The sequence below is a fragment of the Cervus elaphus genome, chromosome 2 (assembly GCF_910594005.1).
Source record: "Cervus elaphus chromosome 2, mCerEla1.1, whole genome shotgun sequence".
Classification (NCBI taxonomy): Eukaryota; Metazoa; Chordata; class Mammalia; order Artiodactyla; family Cervidae; genus Cervus; species Cervus elaphus.
Window position 1 is genome coordinate 8,661,679 of NC_057816.1, and position 18,197 is coordinate 8,679,875.

The window sequence follows — 18,197 nt, forward strand, 5'->3', positions numbered from 1 at the left end:
CTACTTCACAGAAAGCAGCGCTCAACCTCAGAAAAATGCACACTCCACTTGTGTGGAGTGTTCTGGACATAGTATCAGGAGATTCAGGAACCCTGGGAAGCCCCTTAGGTCTATGGATTCTAGATGAAGAATCTTCGTTGCTGATAGACAATGAGACGTTTAATCCTAAATTTTGCCCAAAGGTTGGGAACAAACCAAATGTTGATTCTGGGAGACGATCTCCAGGTTCCCCCAGGACCCCCTCCCCCAGGCCTGGGCACAGCAGGGGCAGCCATTCCTCACGCCTTCCTCTGGCCAAGCACCTTCGGTCCAGGCACCTGCTGAGCCCTCCTCGCTGTGCTCTGGATTCTGGTACTGGCTTTTCCTCTGGTTGCCAGATCTACTTCACATTCATTCCACTACTCTAGGCTAGCATCTTTCCCATTAGGCAACTCTTTCTAACGCTCTCATGCCAGGAGGCCATAAACTCCCCCCGGGAAGGGCAGAGCTCCCGGGGCCCTCACAGCACCTGGCACAGACACATGGGGGACGGTGCTACTCCACGTTCACCGTCTGTATAGCCCTGGTCAACAGACTCGACATCCCTGGTACTACCGTCTGCTGGCACGTACGTCCCGTGTTCTCCACACCATACACCTACGGGGTAGGTAGCGCCTTCATTTTACATATGAGAAATTGAAGCCAGAAGTGAAGAGACGTGCCCGAGGCCAGCCTGCCAGTGCAGAGCTGGGCCTGGGGCCAGTGCTTTCGTGCCCACTCCAGCACTCTGCCGTCCCTCATGGCTGCATTTACCAGCTTCCCTTCAGCCCTTCTTGAAGACTAACCTGCTCTTATTTCTCCCCAGAGAAGCAGAAGTCTCCGGCTCTTCATTCACAGACTAGGAGGGGAAGATGTAAGGTTCGGGAAAGGTGCCTGGGGCAGCAGGAGCACCAGCGTCTGCTTAAGGCCAGTTTGGGGGCCGGGGCTGTTTCACAGCACCCCTCCTCTCACTACTTCAAAGTGGGCACTCAACTCAGTGGAAGAGATCAGGCTTTATTCTGGACCCGGGGCTCAGTCAGGCCTGCCCCTCCACTCAGCCAGAGTGGGATCAAATGGCTTCATTTTCTAGGCTCCAGGATTCTGTGATGTGACACAGGGATAGTTTCCTCCACCGTATTTGTGGGAGGCAGTGAAAGTTTTGTAAACTGAGGAAGTACTGAGCACTGACCTCAAACAGAGAGGCTGGGGAGAGACAGGGTAGGACTGAGCTGACACGTCATAGGGCAAATCACTAGTTCCTTAACCCTTCCTCCTTCACGGCACCCAGGAGCCTTCTCTGCACCCTTTCATCCTGAGCAACTGTCCCTCTCAACTGCCAAGAGTCAATAAACCAGTGGAGCATGCTGGGCAGGAGAGCCCTGGGAAAGCTGACAAGCACTGATGGGTGGAGGGCCTGGTCGCAGCCCGCCGCCCCCCGACCATGAACTGTGACCCTCCCCCTGAGCAACCCCTGCAATCCCTTAACACTCTGTTGCAGAGGGGAGGTGGGCTTGTATGGAACTGCTCCCTTCTCCAAGTCAGGGTAGATGCCTCCCTGACAAAGGAGGCCAGCAGAGCCTGCGACCGAGGCCAAGCTGAAAGCAAGGTGGCTGGCTGTCCTCCGGCTGTCTGAGCTGCAAGACTCACCCCGAGGGTGGGAGACCGGCACTGCAGCCCAGGCCGTGCAGGGAGCAGCCTCCACGTGCCTCCCAGCAGCCACGGCAGAGCCAGCGCCTGCCTGCAAGTCTGGCGGGCAAGAAGTGACCACAGTGAGAGCCGAGCTGAGCCACCCTCCAGCCCACACCCCTTCACGCAGAGGCCACCGTGCCGGGAGCGCCCCTCAGATCTGTCCTCTGAGTCACCTGAAATGCTGGGCTCCTCTTCAAACACAGTGGAGTCTACAGAGCAACCAGAGCTTTAGAAGCTTCCACACCACTTCAGCCCTGGGCACCCGCTCACCTGGGGCCTGGTCTCTGTCTCCATCTCCAACTACTGTGGCCTGTTCAGCACACCTTCACTGAGCGCCCACCGCTGGAGCCCGTTTATAAAGTCCAGAGAGATCTGGCTGCTGCCTCTGAGAGACTGAGAGGAGGGGGGCCGTCCACGAGACTCACGCTTTGTCTGTGGACGGCACGGCAGAGCTCTGGAGGTGCCGGGCCTGCTGGGAGCCCTGTTTGCTCCTTACCAGCTCAGACCACCAGCAAGAACACTTGGAGCCGCCAGATCTCTAGACATGAGAACTCTAGCTGCTCCCACTTCACAGGATTAGTGTGAAGAGGAAATGAGAAAATCCACGCCATTGTTGACCACGGCGGGTGCGCAGCAAGGTCTCGGCCATGTTTTCTGTGATCTCTCTTCACTTCCAGGTAGGAACTGTGGTTTCCCATCTACAGGGGTTCTCTGAGCTCTGAGAAGCGCTATAACCTCTAAGAACTTGATTACAAGTGCGGCAAAGCTGGTAATCCTTCTAGAATGAGGAAAAGTTAAATTCCTACCATGGCCAGGCTGTCAGACAAAAAGGACCCTCCTTCCCAATATAAAACCACTCCTGCCAGGAGAAGTGGGTGAATGAGAAGGCAGCCACGCCTCTGCCCTCGGAGCAGCCCAGAAGAGGAGGAAGGTGTGCCCGCTCTTCCCGTCCTTGTCAGCTCCTTAACTCCTTCCTTTCCGAAGAGGTCCAAGAGACAGCCGACATACCAGTACCACATGGTGCCAAGGGCTGGGGGAAGCTCTCACTGCCAGCCTCGCACTCCACTCGACTCCTCCCGTACCAGTGGGTTACTGTAACCATGGAGACCAGCAAGTTCCTCCATATCACAGGAGAGCCAGCCTGCCAGCAGCCCAGGGCTCCGGGGGAGGCAGAAGGCAGTCTGCAGCAGAAAGGTCTGGCTCTCTTGACCCAGGATCGTGGGGAGCTGATGGAGACTACCAGGGCAGCCGAGGTGCCTGGGCCACCCTCTAAGTTCCTTTTCTTTGCCCAGTAGTTTGTCTTGAGCACACCGTCTGACCGTAGAGGTGGTGCAGGGTGTCCCTCTGGAGTCAGACAGACCTGCGGGGGGACCCCAGCTCTACCACCCTGCTTGCTGTGTAGGGAACGGATTAGAACAGATCAGAATGGTGGTATGGAGAGCTACAGATACACATACTGAAAGGCTCCGGCTCTCATGTAACACCTTAAGTGGTCCATGTGAGTAACCCTCTTATCCCTTGTTTATCCCAAATCCCTTTATTCATATAGTTACCCAGACGCCTTCTTAGCTGAGTGGCCTCTCCCTGACTCTCACAGCACCCTGTCTGTACCCACTCAGCTCTTCTGACTTTGGGCCTCTGTGCCTTAACCCCACTCTTTGTGCTCTGCGAAGTCAGAGGTCACCCTTGTGCGCCCTGAGTGCCTAACAGGGTGCGCACCCAGCTCCCCTGCTTTATAATACTTGAGGAAAATATACAGAATGAAAGTGGTACAGCTTTGTGATCCCTAAAGTTGCTCCCCTCCTCCCTCAAGGAGATAAGCAAGGGCAGAGGAAGGAAGATCAAAGCTTCTGGCTGCAAGATCCCTCTCTCCTCTTTCAGGGCGTTTACTGCCCTTTGAAGTTGACTGGTTACTGTCCGTCCTTCTCACTAGACTACACCATACAGGGAAGGCCCTTGATCTGTCTGATTCATGGCCCACAACAATGCCTATAGCACAGAGCGGATGTATTCAGTAAGGTAATGAATGAATAAATGCGTACGAATGAATAAGTAAGAGGACATGTTGGGGCATCTTCATGACAGCTTCTGGGATCTACACCAGTAACCCATGTCAGTGTACCCTGCAGACAACATCCAAGCAGGCAATGGGCCACGAACTGGGTGCCCCAAAGATGGGTGACATCTGTGGAGGGTTAGTCCCACTAAGAAGCTTTCTCTCCGGTGGGGACAGGGCCCTTGATACGCCATCTCTCACAAAGCTCGAGGCCAGGGTGGTCATCAAGGAGAACTGGAGACAGACTCAGAATATAGGCAGAGTCGGGCACCAGCTGCCCCCAACTCCCATCCGGGGCTCCTTTCATCTCAGAGGCAGCTCTCTCTCCTTGAAATTCCTGCTGCCCCACAACCCCCAAGCCCTCCCACTTCACACAGCTCTCTCTGCCTCTCCACATTCAATCCCTCCACTGCTCTGCTGTCAAAACCACGGTGTCTTGCTGTGACAATGTAAGGCAACTGAAGCCACGTGAAGAGCTACTGATTTGGGGAAGTGATAGAGACTTTAGGAGACATTTCCTTACTGTTTGCCACACTGAGAGCTCTGCTTCAGTATTTCCTCCTTGAACCAATGAATTGAGTCGACCCTAGAGATCACCCATACACACCTGCCTCGTTTCTTTGTAAAAATCAGCATCCCTGCCCTGACTCCCACCCCTCCTCAAAGCGCCTCCTGTCACAGAAAAGCAGAGGGACTAAAAACGGCAGCCGGGGAGCTCAGCTGACTCACCACCCAGCAGAATCATCTCCTCCCAGAGTCTCCCATCTTCTCCTGGGGTTTTTGCCAACACAAAGTAAAAGAGAAGCACGAGATCTCAAAAAAAAAAAAAAAAAAAAAACACAACTCTCTCTCAGCATTTATGCAACAGCCTTTCTACCTGGGTGCAGATTTAACCCCATGTCTCTGCCCTTCCAATGTAGTTTTCTTCAAATGTCTTCATGAGGCTTGGAAACAGGCCTGCTGAGTTCTATCTGGTTCCAGCTCTACACTGGAAGGTGCTGAATAAGACATGTGCCTCTTCCCACTGCCTCTTCCTCTGAAAGTGGAAAAACTACTACCTGCCGACTCTTCCAGTTTCAAAGAGGGAGTTGAAGCAGGAAGAGGAAACGTCAGAAAGAAGACTGGGACTAAAGTCTGCCGCCCAGAAGTCACCGTGGCCAGAAGTTCAGAGCTCAAGTGGGACAAGAGCAGAAACCACCAAGGCCAGCACCACCTCTCTCGGCACCCGTCCCCACCTGGCCTGGCTGCACGGTGGCTGTTCGCTTACGTGACCACTAAAAATCCAACTGGCTGCCCTTCCCATGGGTGACTGCCCACTGGGCTGTTCCTGCAGGCAGAGGTGTTATCTTCTTCCTTCGGCGGATCACTAAAAACCCAAGCAGGAAAGGACAAACAAGCTGAGGAATGAGGGCTGCCCCTGAACCGGTGCTAAATGACGATGGGTCAGATCAGTCAGAATGGAGAATTCAGCCTCACCTGTGCCCAGGACAACTGCAGGAGCCGAGCACAGCTCTCCAGAAAACTTTCTGGGTAGGAAGTGGTATGTGCATGTTTATCTTTGGCGTTTGGCATCTAGAAAGACAACTTACTTTTGTGATAGATAGCGCTATGTCTACAAGTAATGAAAATGCTCCCACAAGGCACACGCGAATCTGTTGAAGCATATTAGTCAAGAAACCCCAAACTTACCCGAAGTTCCATTCTGAGGAGGAACTTTTTCCCATAGGAACATGTTACACATTACGCTCGTATTCTCAGGCCAGCCCATCCTGTCAGGGCCCGCCACTGTCTCTGAAGTACTGTATTAACCATACTTAACACGTAAATAAACCTGGTGGCTCAGATGGTAAAGAATCCACCTGCAATGCAGACCTGGGTTCAATCCTGGGTTGGGAAGATCTTCTGAAGAGAATTCATACCCACTCCAGTATTTATGCCTGGAGAATTCCATGGATAGAGACTGGTGGGCTACAGTCCATGGCGTCGCCAAGAGCCGGACATGAGTGAGCGACTGACACAACACTTGAACCAGTCCTGAATAGCAAAGTGAACTCAGTGTTCCAACATGGGGCCCAGGGACATACCTGTGCTCCCCAAGGACCATGGGCAGTAGAGACTGGGGTTTCTTAACCTTCAAACTCTAGGCGAGGGCTTGACATAAGAGGACCTGAACATCTAGGGAGGCTGGGCAGGAGGGCGGGTCTAAGGAAACAGAAACCCAGGTGGAGATGAAGACCAAGGCTGGAGGAAGGAATTCTGAATGGGTACTGCCTTAGGAGAGAAGGCCTAACGAAGGAAGACCAAGCAGAACTTCCAGAGAGGGCGGGCACAGGGGAGCCTGGGACAGTCCCTGACACAGCAGGGGCAAACACTTTTCAGAACTGTCTTCCCTGCTTGGTAACTGAAGTCACAGACACACCTCCTTTCTGCCTCACTGGGCCCATCGCTACCACTGCAGTCTTCGACCAAGGCCAAGGGCAGAGGCTGCTGAATCCTGCAACATGGCATGGCCAAGGCGTGGGCTGGTGCCTTGGTTAGCATGTTGGATAAACAGAGGAGGGCTCATTTGTCAGAAGCTGGGTGGAGAAGGCTGGAAAGCACGAGTTTCTCACTGGGACTGAGAACATGACAGCTGCTGACACCGGGCCTAAGTTTGCCTGTGAAGCCAAACCCTGTTTGTTTTCTGGCGGCAACAACGGTTCTACTCCAGGGCGCTCGAGCTACCTGTGTGCGTGGCCAAGGAGCAGAGAGTACGGTAAATGAGATGACAGTCATTTTCCATTGTAAGAGCTTTCTTAAAAAAGCACTTTAATAGTTAATTCATCTTTTCAGAGGCAGAATCCAAGAAAGAGACTCTATACTGGTTCTAAGAGAAAGGAGTAGTCCAGAAAAGGCCAGTTTAGCCCTGGCCCAGGTGGCAGGGAGACGTGGGTTCAGAGGACACTGCTGGAGGTGCTGCGCTTTCCAATGTCTGTGGTGTGGAGCTGGGAGCAGGGTTCTCTGGTGCAGGTGAACTCCTGTGCTGGTGGAAGCCCTCAGGAGCAAGAACCATCAACTGCCAGGTGGTGTTGGGAGGAAGGGGGCCACTTCAGGGCGTTGTGAGATGCACTATTTATTACACAGACTGCAGACAAGAGAATGCTGGCTGTTCGGAAGGAGGCAAGCAGCCAAGTTTCTAGCTTTCCACCTCCAAATTCACCAAGAGAGGGCAGGGAAGAAAGGATGGCTGCAAAAGGGATACAGATCCTCCCCCAACAAATCCTGAAGGGCAGCTCTAACTGCCAATCAGCATGCTGGCTTAAATAAAAACCTGAAGACTGAGTGCAACCCGCCCCTCTTCACCCCCTTGCAGGGGTACCTCCGGTTAGAAAAAACATGCCTGGTTGCAGGAGGCCATTGCTCCCCAGTCTGTTGTTCTGTCTGGTCCACGCCACCCCCAGGACAAGGACAAAGAACCCACAGGAATAAAGGGGCTTCCACCAAGAGAAGACGAAGGGCTAAAGTCAGAATCATCCAACACCATCCAAAACACTTAGAACAATTCCTGGCATATACTAAATGCTCGTGACATGCTAGCTATTATTACTGTAATTCCACATGCTTTCCTAACTTAGTCTGCAGGTTGCCAGAAAAAGACATGGCTTTTGGCTTTAACTTTTTACCCAATGCTTACCACAAATTCTCTATTTTCCAAAAAAAAAAAAAAAAGAGAGAGAGAGAGAGACGGATCTTTTAAACTGGCCTAGGAGAGCACTGGAGTCAAAGACCCAAGTTCTGGTCATCTGTTTGCACAGCTCGGACTTGGACGTGGCTTTCTGGCAGAGCCAGAAAGGGCTCCAAGCAGCTCAACTGTTTTATCCCTTCCATAAAAGGCCACTCCACTTGCCCCGATCAAAAGCACTTGAAACACACACACATCCAACCCTAGGAAAACCCAGAGTGTACACCACAGCTTTGAAATACACAATGTCAACAATCTTGCCAAGATTTTCTAGGTATATGGAACTGGAAATGTTACAAATTAACAGTCACAATGGGAAATGTGACTAGTATTTAACAAGCGCACACACACACTCACACAGTGTGGCTAGAGCCCCTGACTGTTGCGGACCGAGAGCCCCGCCTCTTCCGTGGTGAAACACGGGAACTCCGAGCAGTGGCCCTGGGGGTGAGCGTGCGGGTGGAAACCTAGCCACACACCCAGCTCCTGAGCGGCGCTGGTCTGCGGCAGTCAGGCCCCCACCACCAGCTGTGCTTCACACAACAGAACGGGAGCACTGTTTGGGAAGACGGGATTCTCAGTGGTGGGTTCTGTATCTTACGAGCTGGCATGTGTCTGCCTCAGGGGCAGTTTCCTGACGCAGCTGCATGTCCTGGGCCCCTGCAGACATGATCTGAGAAACAGGGGAAAGAGAAATGAGATACCAGAAGTAGGAATCCGGGGATGAGAAAGGCAAGACAGAATGAAACGGTCTGGCTATGCTTTTTGCATTCCTGTGCCACGAGAGCTGACTTCTCCTACCTGGTCCTAAGGAATCACAGGCACTCCTGCTCCCCGTTCCTGGAGGACCCAGGCTTCCTCCTGGCATCTCCACCTCTTGACCCTGACAGCTCTACCACGTCAAGTGACTGCGGTATCCAAAGCTGATGCCGGCTACCCCATGAAGAGATAACCAAGGTCATGTGAGCTGGCCCGACACCTTCCGCTGCACTTGTTTATGGGCAAGAGGATTAAAATGACCTGTCGGGGAGGAAAGGGGGCAAACCCTGTACACAGGGCAAGCACTAGGAACACAGCATAGGGGCCTCCCGCCAAGAAATCTTTTGCTCAAATAAAAAGCATAAATCTCTCACCAAACACCAAACCGGCTCACTATGCCAAATACCACTTATGATCCAGTGACCTTGAGGCATTGCTCCATTTTCCCGAAGTTCTTTGTATAAAAGGTTTGGCTTTCTGGACCGCAGGGCAGTCAGGGAGATTAGAGGGATGAGCAACAGAGGACCCCATTAAAAGCCCCAAATTAATGTCCAAGCAAAGGCTTTCTGTCTCACCAAGATATATGTAGCGTGGGGCTTAAGAAAGGGGTTTCCAGGGTACTTCTGCATCAAGAAAGCACTCAGTTCTCAGACGCCTAAACGCCCAATCAGAAGTCAAACTACCAACACAGAACTTCCTATGACCGAATCAAAGCTGGAACTGGGAGACCAATTAGGTATAACTAACTCCAGGGCAGAGGGGCTCAGGCGGCAGGGTGTCAGGGCTGACCTCTCTGACCAGGGGGTTACCTTCACAACGACATCACTAGCCACCAGACACGGGAAGGGACGGCGTCAGCCCCTGCGCCTGTGGCCCCGCAGCTCCCGGCCGTCCGGGCTCTCCACAGGGTTACTGCAGAAACTGGCCCCTGGCTGGTGCTTGCCTACGAAGCTGCTTGTCACAGCCCCGAAATAACCAATCTTCCCCTCTTAGCAGGCCTGGGCGGCTACCATCTGCTCTCTGCCTTAGGCACTCAGGCCTCAGCAGCAAGAGGATGTTCTCCATTTGGGTGCTCCCCTGGCTGTCCGAAGAGGTCGGCAGAAGTGAGCTAGGGTGGCACCCTTCTCTAGCCAGCCAGAGAGGGACACAAAACACCTGCTGGCAACCTGGGCTCCCTCCCCCACCTCCTCTTTCTAGCAAAATAGCAGTGACTCCTTCACTAACCTTCCACCCATGGTCTCACCCTATGAGAAGTGAAGGTAGTAAGTCCAGATTAGGAGCCAAAGAACATGGCTAAGGGAAGGGATATTGCGCTGCAAGGGATTCCAAGAATAAACTCTCCAAACCACCCACCTAGCTCTTCTGGAGAGCAGGGGTATGTAGAAGCATTTTCCACTTCCCCACGCACGAGAAAGGGTGGCGGCCTTGGCAGACACACACCTGGTTGGGTCATCATCTCCCCGAAGGAGCCCTGGTCTCCCTAACACCAGAATGAGTCCACACCTGCCACCAAGGGCCAGTCTGAGACGGTGACGTGCCCCAGAGCTCACACACTCACGCGTCCATTAATCTTCCTCCAGATTGCTGCCGTCACGCCATGCAGTGCGGTGAGGCGGGCTGAGCCCCGCTCTGCGCCCCCGAGCCGGTCACTCCAGTCTGCCTGGTGTGTGGTGGGGAGGAGCAGGGGGAGGAGGAGGAAGGGAGATTATGAGTCTCTGTTTTCAAGCCCAGCCCCTAAAACCGGGGAGGGAAGCAGCTGGGCTCCCGCTGCTGGAGCGCTCCAATCTCTGGGCACTATGGGGCCAGCCAGCTGCATAAGAGAACTCTGGGGAGCGAACACATCCAACACGCTGGGAAGAGGAGAGGAGACCAACCCGGGGAGAAGTGGGCTGGTCTCCTGCCAGGAACTCTGAATGGTACTCCTATCAGAACTAGAACATAACAGGAGGTAGGCAGGTTTATGGTCTCTGGGGAAAGGCAGGAGGGGAAACAGTAAAAGCCGGACTAGCATGGGAACGAAACTTGCTCCCTGGTAGGAGAGCAGACAGCTCAGCTGCCTGCAAGGCCACGGCCACGGCTACCATGCCGGCAAGTGAAACGCTGCCCCGTTACACCTTTTGGAGGCAGACGGTGTCCACGTTAACCTTAGGCCGGCTTTCACACACTTTGCCGGCTGTGCCCTGAACTCTAGTTTGCAGCACAGTCATCTTCACGACCCTGAAAGTTAAGGCCCACCACAGAAGTGCCTGTGCCCGACTGTCAAGGACAGGAGGGAGCGGGGCTTCTCACGGACCGGGCTGGAGGGGGCAGAGCCTCCGCCACAGAGGACGGCCCCTCTCACGGACAGGAAATGCTCCTGTGGCGGGAGCAGCGCCCAAGGCTGCCACACAGGGGCGACAGAAACACCTGTCAGGAGTGGCAGGAGAAATGGCCGCCAGGTACTTCCTCTTTCTCATCAGCCACTACCCTCGGCCGCCACAGGTTGCCTCTGAAAAGCCTGCAGAACCCACCACCCCACCCGGTGGCAGCGATGACCCGTGAGTCACTACCCCCCGCCCCAGAAGAGGGAAATGGGGCCTGACCCCTGAGCCCGAAGAAACCCCCCAGTGTCCTGAGCCAGCCCGGCCCCAAAGCTGAAACCAGTCCCACCTGCCAGGACTGAAACCTTGGACGGCCTACCCCCACCCACACCTGCGTGTAGGGAAACCAGTCCCTCTTCAGCTACAAGCGGGGGGACACCAACAGTCATCGCTGCAGGACACCCAGCACTGGGGACTTCATTATGCGGCTTCCTAGTCACAGCTCCGCTTACACATACACAGATGTATGTACACACGCGTGTGGTAAGTGCATATGTAGGTAACACTGGTCTTCAGATCCACAGTTTCCGGGTTTTCCCTGCATCGGGCTGGCTCCCTTTCCCTGCCCTTGTCCCTTCCTGGAGTCTCACTCTGGGCTCCTCCTGCCTCCTCCTGTCCTCCCAGACCTCCAGCCTTTGCCGCCACCTCCTACTGCCTGGAACACTGCCTGTATCCTCCACTCCCATTCTCCTTCCTGGTCAGCCTCAGCTCAGACATCGCACCCCCCGGGAGGTTTTCCCTGCCCTCACAGGGTCCTGACCCGTCACTGCAGGCGTCCTGAGGACAGCAGCCTTCCGGCACCAGGACCTGGCTCCTGAGGAACTCTAGGTGGCTGTCTTGTTCACCACTGTGCAAGACTGCTGCTGCTGCTGCTAAGTCACCTCAGTCATGTCCAACTCTGTGCGACCCCATTGACGGCAGCCCACCAGGCTCCCCCGTCCCTGGGATTCTCCAGGCAAGAACACTGGAGTGGGTTGCCATTTCCTTCTCCAATGCATGAAAGTGAAAAGTGAAAGTGAAGTCGCTCAGTCGTGCCCGACTCTTCGCGACCCCATGGACTGCAGCCTACCAGGCTCCTCCATCCATGGGATTTTCCAGGCAAGAGTTCTGGGGTGGGTGCCACTGCCTTCTCCGGGGCAAGGCTAGGCGCGGCCTAAGGGAAGTTCCCGGGCTGCAGTCAGCCCTGTGTCCTCAATACCCAGCACCTCACATGATTTCAAGAAACGCTTTTCTAACTCATGAGAGAAAGCCAGGGTCAGGGTCTTCCTGCCTTTTTCAGAGTGACTCTTTACCCAACAGCTCTTAGTACATCTCTGCTCCACGTGACTTCTTCAACCTAGGCCAGGGCTAGAGAGCTGGCGCCCGTGGCTTTCAATCCATTCTCCAGGGCCTTCTGGTGCCTCTACAGACGCAGTCTCTGGCAGGATTTCAGAGCTCGTGGCCAGTGTGTGGAGCTGAGGCCGACTGCCCTTCCACCTGTCCTTTCCCGACCTCCCCTCTGCTCTGAGGGCTGCGGGGAGCCCCTGCACAGGCCTGCTGAGCAAGAGGACGGCTTCTGCAGTGAAGCAATGGAGGTACAGCTCCAAGTCCCCAGCAGAGAGCGAGTCTAGATCCAGCACCACCCAAACAGGTTGTATCGCTTGAGCCAGTTGTTCACCCTCCTGGGACCTGTTGCCCCACTTGCACGAGGGGCTGGCGGTGAGCTCGGAGGGTCTGTCCTCGGTGGACGTGAGGGCTCTCAGTGTCTCTGTGCTCACAAGCCTTCCAGCAGGAAGTGGGCACGGCCTGCACGTTCCGAAGACCACATCCTGACCCTGTCTTACATTGCGTCAATCTGCCTAAAAGTCTGGCTCCATAACTAAACCTCACCTAACATGTCTAGGACACGAGGCTCACATATTGGAAAACCTCTTCCTCCTAGGGCTGTGAAAATTCAAGTTAAGCTAGGTGACAACTCTGGACTTCCAAACACTGCAACCCTGAACTCAGTGCGCCCTAGGCCAGAATCCTCTTCCTCTCGAGACTTCATTTACCCACAATTTACCAGCTCCTCACCACTCCCAGCCTCTCTGCACACCACGAATGTGGCCACAAGGTATGAGGTACGAGGTCCTCTCAGCAGGCCCGAGGGCTCTGCAGCCTCAGCCTCAGCAGCTCCGAGTAGGCGAGCCCCTGGCAGCGCAGGTGGCACATCCAGTGCCCAGCACCTGCCCGCCCCCGCCCCTCTCAGCAAGACTCCCTAGCAGCCCAGCTCCTTGGGGGGCTCCTGGGTGGGAAGCTGCCCGCCTGCCCGCCATGGCAGCCCATCCACGAGGAGAAACCCATTTGGCAAAGCCAGCAAGCAGCAGTTTCACCCTCCCTGCCCAGAGTGGGGGGAGGGGAAGGCGGGTCCAAGCAGACTAGTCCAACAGGTCCTTTTCCCACCACCCTACACAGATGGCCTCTTCTGCACTGCTTCAAAACCCGGAGCCACAACCGTCAGTGAAAGCTCTCACACCCTGAGTCACAAAGACCAAGGAATCAAGAAGAAAGGAGAAAATGGCCATCTCATTCTTGCCCTACCGGCAACAGTCCCGGGAAATGCAGTCCCTGACCTCACAGGTCTTGGTCAATTCAGAAAAGGAACTGGTCTCCCCCAAGACGCTCACAGAAGAATCTGGGTCGGCATCACCACCAAGTGCTGAGGTGGTGTGAAGTCAGTTCTTCCGGTGCCCTGCTCCTGAGCGGCTCTCCCACTAAAAATAACTCCAGTCTTCTGATACAGACCCCATGACCTCTCCACCTCTGGACTAAACTCCCAACAGTGTCCCTCTGCTCACCCATCGCAAAAGCGGGGAAGATGAGGCCAGTTTATAACCAGAGACAACAACGCAGCCTGAGATGCTGTGTGTCCGGGGCAAGAACAGAACTCAGCTGAGCCGGGAGGGCTTCTTTTCGGCTCTGCTCCCTACTTCAGGAAGCCACACAGGGCTTCCTCAGCAGTGCACACCCTCCTGTGGTTTCCTCTCTGGGTTCTTAAAACAATCCAGTGATAGGGGAAAACACCCTCCTTATCCTCTCATCCTGGAAAAGTTGTTCTTTTTCGTCATTATTGAACCTATTAAGACCTGTGACTTACATGGTCAAAAACTGAATAGATGTCTGATTCACAAATCAATACGGACACACTTTCCCAAGGGTGGTGTAAGTGAAGAATACTACCCATGTTGTAACTTTTCTTTTTTTTATTTCACAAGTAATTCATTGAGAGACGATCACGTGCAAAGCACTCTAATAAGACTCCAGGGAAGAAAGGGATGCGGAGAAGGATAAAATACAGCCCAGCCTTCAATAAAGCTGCCTATCTAATAGGAGACAGAAGCACAAATCATACTACCTAACACAGGAGCAAATCCAGGAACTAGAGTTACAGTCTGCCCATGCCCTCCAATTTACTAGAAGCTTCTTGTTTAATCACCAAGTTGTGTCCAACTCTTTGCAACCACGTGGACTGTAGCCCACCAGGCTCCTCTGTCCATGGGATTTTCCAGGCAAAAATACTGGAGTGGGTGGCCATTTCCTTCTCCAGGGGATCTTCCCTGACCCAGGGATTGAACCTGCCTCTCCCGCATTGCAGGCAGATTCTTTACCACTGAGCCACCAGGGAAGCCCCCTCTGGTAGCAAGAACATAGAGCAACTTAAGTCAGGACTTTGTTTTTTTCAGAGAGACTTAGAGATCCCCAGGTCCCACTTCTAGCTAGGACCATGAGTTCTGCTAGAATCTATCTAAACCCTGAGACGTCAAGGAATGGGGGCGCCTGTCCACGGAGTGGGCTGTGATGAGAGCTGTGAGATGCTGATTAAGAGGAAATCAACTCAGGGAGATGCACCGATCAATCAGTCATTCAGTCTTCCTTGTCTCATTCCCATCTAGAAACCAGAGACAGGCCCAATATACAAGCAAAGATGATACAGGAAAGGCTTAAGCACAAAGTTAAAAAAGTTGTTCAGGGCTAAGGTCATGCGAATCAAGTCAAAAAATGCCCCTGGCATTAGAACAGAATAGGGTGCTCTTGGTGAAAGAGTGGAAGGACATCCTGAAGCTCTGTATCCAGAGCCCTGAATCTCAGTGCCAGCTGCGACTGTGGAGGCACGTTAACATATTTATCCTTTTCTCTCCCAATTATTGGTTGTCAAGCCTGGTCTCCCTCATCAATTCATTCAATCAGTGTTATAGCTTGCTGTACACTAATATCAGTTTTTTTTTTTAAATAAAGTTTTATTAAAGTATAAAGGAGATAGAGAAAGCTTCTGACATAGGCATCAAAAGGGGGCAGGAAGAGTACCCCTAATATCAGTTTTTAAATTGTATTCTTAATCAGCAGGCTACCAGCAGCATCAGAATTCTTCTGGAAGGTTCTAAGAAGGAATGAATACTCACTCCTGAAAGTACTTAGAAATTCCCTGGACAAACAGAAGATTCTATATCATCTTAAAAATGAAACAAACAAAAAACAAAGTTAATTCAGTTAATTCAGGCTGGGAATAAAGATTAAGGCCCCAGTCCTCCTCTGTTGGGATAAAAATAATTCTGAAGCTAGTTGTTGTTTTTTTTTTTGGTTAAACTGAAGTTGAGGGGAGGGAGGTGGGAAGGGGGTCAGGATAGGGGGACACAGGTGCACCTGTGGCTGATTCATGTCGATGTTCGGCAAAAAGCACCACAATATTGTAAGGTAATTATCCTCCAATTAAAATAAATTGAAGAAAAAAACAAAAACTGAAGTTTAGTTGACTTACGATATTTCTGGTGTACAGGAAAGTGATTCAGTTAAATACGTGTGTGTATACACAAACATGTATGTATTCTTTTTCATATTCTTGTCTATTATAGGTTATTACAAGATACTGAATACAGTTACACTGTTCCCTTTGCGATACATTAGGTCCTTGTTGTTTACATATTTTATATATAGTTCTATCTTAAAAATGATAAAGCTAGTGAGACTTGGTCCACACCACTCAAAAGAAAATCATTTCCCAAAATTAAAAAAATAAACAGGTAGGTGAAGGAGAATGGGGATTGGCTTGCTGAAAATCTTCCCTATAGCAGATAGATTAGCCCAGGAGATTCTTTTGGGATGGTTTACTATGCAGAATTTTATAACAGAAAGCATTCCAAATGTGAAACTGGGAGTTCAGCACCTAAACATTTATTAACAAGAAAAATCCTCACACCACAATCATAATGAAGGTTTAACATCAATGTCTGACATTTTGTCATTAAGGGATCGGTTTTAACTATAGATTTGGCAGCCTGCCCTATCGGCTGTTTCACAAGCAGCTTCTGAGGTTTCAAGGCAGGGTGTTTGCTTTTAAAAACTATCTTAAAAAATATATTTCAGAACAGGGTTCAACCACTCCAAGACAGAAGGAGGGAATGAAAACTGAACCAAATAAAGGATTCTGATGCTACCAAACAAAAAGGGAGCACGCCAGAGGGACAGGAGAGGAAAAGATGCTGTTTCCACCAGCAGCAAAATGCCAGCAAAGTCCATTCAGCACGTCTCATGACCAAGCTAAAGAATAAAGATGGCACTAAAGACAGGAGGTTGACAACAGGAAATATTCATCTCTTCAAAATACACTTAATTGACTCAAATCTATTTTATTTAAAAACAAAACCACCAACAGTCCCACACCAAAGCAAAGGACGGTCATCTAATCAATTAGCAGCCACACCTCTCTGCCCAGCATGATGCGGTAATTAAGGGAGAGATTCTTCTCCATGGGAATACAAGTACAGAAGGGCAGAGCCCCTAAGGACCTAACCCATTATGACAGCCTTTTTCATTAGCGAGAACACCGCCATGCGCTCTCCAAGGAAGCAGTGGCCTGCATCGCTACCGAACACCTGTGTGTGAACAGGTGTATCTCTGAGGACAGATAAAAATGTGCTGGCGGCAGGAAGAGGGGCGGGGGGGAACCGCTCAGAAAATCTAACAGGCTGCGCTTCTTAACATAATTCACATGGTCCGTGGCTTTTCCACTGTAACAAGAGGATGGATTCTAAAATACCGTAGAAACGGCACATAACCATGATCTTAGAAAAGTGAAACAAGTTTGAACACAAATACAATCACACAACTGAACTTTTTTTCTACTACGGGCAGCAAGAGGGGTGCAAGTGGGGAAGTGTGATGCTTGAATCAAGGGCAGCAGTCCACCCCTTTATCCTTGCCCCACGATGGGATCTTAAAAAAAATCAGCTCAAAATTTCAGAATTTAGTTAATAAAATCAAAATCTTTAACAGGATAAAAGAAAAGGCACTATCATACCAGGAATGACATGCAAGTAAATCATACCATAAACTTACAAACTCAAGTTAACTGAAATTCCAGAGATTCACTCTCACTGAGAAACAACTCCTAAAATCTAGGAGGACCACAGGCAGAGTTTCAGGAGAGAGAAGTGATCAAAAGACCAAAAGACCGACAAAGGCAAACAGGAAGTAGTGGCATATTACCCAAGCAATGGGATAAAGAGCCACAGCAGGATGGCCAGAGCTCAGCTCCCAGGACTGAACTGACAAGTCCCCCACACACAGGGTCCTGGCACTACCAGCTACTGTGTTCAGTGTCCTTGGCAGTCAAGGCCAAATGCAAGCAGCTCTGGGTCTCTTGTGTGTGAAACTGGTACATAATGGCATGTAAAAAGAAAATATTAGTTTCATAAGGATAAAACATAGTTAAGGGCCACAAACAAAAGTTTTTTTGGCGGGGGGGGGGGGGGGGGGGGCGGGGGGGCAGGCGGGAGTGAGGTGCTACCCAGCAGGACAGGCAAATCTTCCGAACTGTCCTAGGCTACTTACTTGCTGGTTATCAATTTAAGGTCTTAAGACTCCAGTTTTTCTAGAGGTTCAATTCCAGGAGATGAGAAGAGATGAACAGGAAAATCGGAAGCCAGGATTAAATAGTAAAGTTAAAAAAAAGTTTCCCATAAGCTGTTAAGACAAGGGAGATAAACGCAGAGAGCTGCATCTCCACACCATGCCACCTTTTCAACAGGCCACAGAGGGCAGAGAGAAAACGTGGGGCAGAGAGACCACGTGGGACTCTGAAGCCGGCCTGGGAGGCAAGTTGTGCCCCACACTGACTGGGAGCTAGTCCTAAGGTATCTATCTTCTACTGCCTGGACACAACTGAAGCCAGAGCCAAAGTGCTCTTCGTGGTCAGGAAAGTCTTGTTCTAACACCAACACTCTGGACTACATGAGTCTGTTACCTTAAACAGAGTTACTCAACATTTCTGGGCCTCTGTTTCCTCATCTGCAAAGTGGGGGAAATAATAAGATCTACTATCTCACAAAGATTAAATGAGTTAATGAATGTAAAACAGCTAGTTAAACAAGCGTCTGGGACAATGTGCTCAATAAATGCTGGCTATTATGATGCGACAGCTAAAGACACTAGCCTCGGAGCATACGGCACTCCGTGGGAATGGGTGGGGGCACTGTCTACTATTCAAGTACTCAGTCTATTGCCTTTAAGAGTTTCCCAACCACTTGGAACAGAGTAATGTATTTAGAGGGCCATCCAGGAGGCACCGTTACTGAGT

General features: G+C 51.6%; 1 protein-coding gene across 12 annotated transcripts in view; it reads right to left on the bottom strand.

Moving 5' to 3' along the window:
• MARK2 (microtubule affinity regulating kinase 2) overlaps positions 1 to 18,197 on the bottom strand; it is a 55,091-nt gene that overhangs the window by 20,774 nt on the left and 16,120 nt on the right. Inside the window, exon 1 of one of the 12 annotated variants that reach the window (XM_043870738.1) lies at positions 9,802 to 9,979. The exons of the other annotated variants lie outside the window; for them this stretch is intronic. The gene's annotated coding sequence lies outside the window, so the exon portion shown is untranslated. Of the gene's footprint in view, positions 1 to 9,801; positions 9,980 to 18,197 lie in introns of those variants that run through there. 12 annotated transcript variants of the gene reach the window in all.